Genomic DNA, 5,056 nt, shown 5'->3' with positions numbered 1-5,056 from the left:
GACGTCACCCATAGGAATAGAGTGGAACGCGGCCCAACCAAAGCTTCACACGGACAAATGGATCACAACCATTACAGCTGGAACACACACACAGATGTCATGTAGATATGTGCCTGATCCCCATGATCGGTCACATCTCTCTCTCTCTCTCCGATAGAAAGAGACAGAAAAACTTAAACTGTGGAAATTGTAGCCTATGTGTGGCGTGTTTGTGCGTGTGCATGTGTGCATGTGTGCGTGTGTGTGTTTTGCTGCAAGTCAAGACAGCCAAAATCACCATAAACCTGGTTGTTTTATTTTGAAACATGCACAACTACACTGTGGTCTTCCTGTATGTGAATACCTGCCTGGCTTGATACATGTACTCACGTATCGCACAAGAAATAGAGGAGACGCCGTAACTATTCACAGGTGGCTTAGTTTAGCAGATTTCATTAGTTTTTATAATGGAGTTCTGCAAAAATATTGGTTTCATAAGGGTTACCAAGATTTTCAGAAGACAAGTCACAGACATCCCACCTGGCATTTTATAATTAGCGCTGTAGCAGATGTCACACACGCAGCTCACTTGATCACGCAGCAGAATTGATCATATTGCAAACTGTGTTGATGATGGACATAAACTGTTCTTCTTCCCAAATAATGATAAAATTATATAAAAAACGTCAATTTGGGAATGCAAGATTTGAATGATAACGATACATTACTTGGGCTTCCAAATTTTTTTTTTAACAGCCATTTCCCTGGATTCCCAGGATTTCTGGGAAATGGGAAAAACCCTAACCTGGATATAGTGTGGCGGCATATAACATAGAGCGTTGCAGCCTATAACGACACATGGTTAACACAAGCAGAGTCATTGTGAGAAATAAAAGCAATAAGTCCGTAAGTCCCTTGTTGCTGTCTAACTCAAATCCCCTCTGTAGCTAAGAGGTGTCGAAACCTCTCTGTCTGTGGCGCCTGTTAACTGGCTTATTGAGCGACAGCTCAATGCTCTGGATCTCCGAGTATGATGCATGGCGATGTGTGTGCGGGGCCCAGAGGGACCCGAGAGATGCCGCCGACACTAGGGACTAACAGCAGACCCGGCGAGCTGTACGCTGCAGTCTACCAACACCACATAGCAGGACGTCAAGATGGATGTGAGATTTGCTCTGTGTCCACTGTCCAGAGGAGAATTTAGCCCCAATGCTAAGTGACTCTTGTCCCACTGATGGACTGGTTACATGTCCGCGGGATGATGGTGGTTGCAGACCACACAATCCTCACACAACCTTTTTTTATTGTATTAAAGTCAAAGCTAGCACTGCCTGAACACTGAAAAGAAACAGCTACTGGTGAGTAATTTTGCAAGTAGGCGCTATTTTCTCATAAATTGCCAATAACATCAAAAGTTCAGGTGACTGAAACTTTGGAGATTTTACACATATAGGTCAGTTTACTCATCATTTGGAATACTACAACTAACCCTCACCCCAAACACATGGTGAGAAAAGAGGAGTATGACAAACAACAAAGGCCCCGGGCTGGAATCAAACCAAGGACGTTGTGCTGTGCGAAGTGGAAGGAGCTATTTTGGAGGCCCCTGGATCCCGGAAGTAAAAGCCCAATTTGTTTTTTTTCTCTCCCATAGACAGTTTTCTGTGACTCACATAAGAGCTCTTCTACGGCTTGGATCGGGATGAAAGTCTCCCAGTTAAATCATATATATGCAATATTAACAACTGGTTAGAAATGATCTGGTTCTATAATTACAACATCAAAGGTACAAGCTCGAGCAAAGTTGAGAAGTTAATTCTGACACCCAAAGTGTAAGAAACAGAGCTTATGTTCTGTCACATGCAGGGCCCCCCTGCTCTCCCTCCCTCTCTGGTCTGGAGTCGTGTGGTAGAGCCACATCTTGAATAGAAATTTTAGAATGTAAATTAAGTAACTCATACTGAACTATACTGTACTTTTCATAGCTAAAAAACACATTAAGACAACTGAACACAAACTTTAACTACTATTTATGATACATACATACATACATACACACCCCCTACAGGTTTGGGGTCACTTTCAAATCTCCATACCCCTCCATTATAGACAGAATACCAGCTGATCTGAGTGGGGGGGCTGATCTTTAATGCAATATTTACATTGCCCATTATCCGCAACCATTCATCCAATGTTCCAAAGGCACATGCTGTTCACTAATCTGATATCATTTTTAAAAAGCTAACTGAGAAAACATTGGAGAACCATTTGGCAATTATGTAAGCACATAAAGTAATCTGAAAACTGCTGCCCTGGTTAAAAAAACAATGGAACTGATCTCAGCTGGTATTCTGGCTATAATGGAGTGCAGTGGAAATATCTAAGCAACCCTAAACGTTTGACCGGTAGTGTGTGTGTGCGTGTGTGTGTATATACTGTATGTATACACAGTATATATTAAAGAACAATTACAACATGACTAGTACAGCTTGTAAAAGTGAAGACTTGGCCATTCAAGAGCGCCCAGATAGCTCAGTTGGTAGAGCGAGCGCCCACATATAGATGTTTACTCCTCGATGCGGCGGGCCTGGGTTTGACTCCCCACTGTTTGAATAGACTTGACTATTAAAACAGGCTTTTAGTTAGACAAGGGCTTTCATGGTGTTCTGATTTTATGTGCCTATGTATTCTTATGCCTTCTATTTATCATATTCCAATTTTGTAAAGCACTTTGTGATTTCTATCTGTGAAAAGTGCTATGTAAATCAACTTTACTTACTAACGTTTTTTACTCAATCCCCAGTTTCTCAAATGCTCAGCGAACTGGGGTTCGCCCCACACATAAAATAACTAATTCACAATGCTATGCACAGCAGAGACACAATATACTGTGCATTTATTATTGAATATTGAATGAAACATTTGTTTTTAATGAGTTATTAGTCTAATCTTACATTAAGAAAATGCTTCTAATGAAACAGGCCTAGTTCAGATTAAATGAATAATGTAGGATGGTTGCCTGACATTATCAAATACTTCACCTGCAGCTGGCCTGCTGACAGTTTTATTACCATTTCTGCAAAGTTGCTGTTCTTTTAGCTGCTAGCTGTATATTCTCTCACTTCTTCAGTCGTCTTTGTTGTGACTTAAGCATACAAAAACTATCATTAGGCTATACATTTATTTTAACAAATGTAAATTTTAACATTTTACCTTATTACATTAACCAATTTGGACATTAATTTATCGTCTCATAACAAACTAACTAATGCAAGTTATTGGACGTAACGTGGCTACGTTAGCCTGCTGCTACTGTCATTAGCTTTAGTTGATAACGTAACCTTAGCGTTATACGTTAATATGGCATTAACGTTACGTGATACAAACATTACAAGCTAAAGCTGCACATTATTCGAAGCTCAAGTGGATATTTTTTTTTACTTACGGTACATTTTGTCATTATATCCATAACTTCCAAAACTCACGTGAAGGCTGAAGGGATTTAAGTTACGCCTCTCTTTCACATGCGTTTCTCCCATGGATATATTATCAAGAGAACGAGTGCTCCGTGTTTGAGACTAGAAACAAAGTCACGTGACTGGGGGCACAGGGCATTTCTGAGGGCAATATAAATTAATACAAGAATGATATGCCAATTTAATTTGATTTAACGTTGTTAATGATGAGGTTATCATATCCATGCAGCCACAACAGGAAAAAGAAAGAAAGAAAGAAAGATAAAAAGAAAAGTTAATTTAGGCTCTTTTTCCAGAGGGGCAGCCGAGCCAATCAGGGCATAGGGCTGTTGCCCGGGCAACAATAGCCCGTAGTGGTGGATCCCGAAGTCAGATCTGCTAGAATGGTCGACGTAGTAGCCTACCTGTGCACAAAAGGTGGAAGCTAATATAAAGACTATGCTGTTTAGAAAATTGATTTTACAATCTGCAGCTTAAAGAAGTTAGTTTTTACTTTTGGTTAAATTCAGCTTTCAGCAGCTATTAAGTAAGCCTTGACTGCAATCTGCTATAATACAAACTGCTGCATTCAGGCAAATCATTTTTAAATGAACTCTTCTAACTTTATGTAAGTGCAACACTTAAACCGCTTCATACTTCATATTTGACACCCATTGCAGAGTAAGGACTGCTAAAAAAATGACTGAACGAATAAAAAAGACCACATGGAAACATCTCTTCTTCACTGCTCTGCACAAGTACTTTTATACTGTCCCAAATTGCACTTTTAAGGTGAAATTGCATCCATAAAATGTCATAATTTTGCACCAATGTAACTCTAAACCCTAACCCAACAAGTAAATAAATGAAAGTATAAGAGGTAGCCTACATTGTTGACGTCATAGACACAACCTGCTGCCCACAGAAGCTAAGCAGAATATAATTGCCTTTGCGCACATTGCCTTTATAGCACATACCTTTGAGTGAAAGCAAATTGAGGCCAGGGGAATGTAGGACATAACATAGGTTGAGAGCCAAAAAAAAAAAGATTACAAATGTAAATTACAACATATCTATCATAAGACTGTCTTCCTGTTAAGTATAATCTTCAAGGGCGCCCGGATAGCACAGTTGGTAGAGCGGGTGCCCATGTTTAGAGGTTTACTCTTCGATGCGGTGGGCCCAGGTTTGACTCTGACCTGTGGCCCTTTGCTGCATGTCATTCCCCTTCTCTCCCCTGTCATTTCTTCAGCTGTCCTATCAAATAAAGGCCTAAAAATGCCCCCAAAAAAAGTATGAAATTCAAAGGCCCATTAACCGTTGCTGAGGGAGTGGTGGCCATTTCATAATTACACTAAAAACCTGCTTAACCAGATTGGATTCTGTATAATACTCCTGAAAATGGAGATTAGACTAGTCTTCCTGTTGGACAGGATACCACTAACATGCCCTGATGCTGGTGTGGTAAAGCTTTCAGGGTGTAGCAGTTGCCCCTGTGAGTAGGTATATATTCATGAATGCTTAATGGTTTAACCTTAACCTAGATCTAGAGAATAGTGCTCCACTGTCCCATGACAAAACCATAGTGTGTGTGTGTGTGTGTGTGTGTGTGTGTGTGTGTG

The 5,056-nt window shown here is 40.3% G+C and overlaps 1 protein-coding gene across 1 annotated transcript in view; it reads right to left on the bottom strand.

Annotated features, from left to right (window-relative positions):
* si:dkey-121b10.7 (heparan sulfate glucosamine 3-O-sulfotransferase 6) overlaps window positions 1-151 on the bottom strand; it is a 36,076-nt gene extending 35,925 nt beyond the window's left edge. Inside the window, exon 1 of the mRNA XM_032502641.1 lies at window positions 135-151. The gene's annotated coding sequence lies outside the window, so the exon portion shown is untranslated. The remainder of the gene's footprint in view (window positions 1-134) is intronic.
* Window positions 152-5,056: the final 4,905 nt, after the last annotated feature.

The sequence above is a fragment of the Etheostoma spectabile genome, chromosome 21 (genome assembly GCF_008692095.1).
Source record: "Etheostoma spectabile isolate EspeVRDwgs_2016 chromosome 21, UIUC_Espe_1.0, whole genome shotgun sequence".
NCBI classification, from domain to species: domain Eukaryota; kingdom Metazoa; phylum Chordata; class Actinopteri; order Perciformes; family Percidae; genus Etheostoma; species Etheostoma spectabile.
The sequence above is the reverse complement of the archived record's forward strand: the minus strand, read 5'-3'. Positions and strand labels throughout refer to the sequence as shown.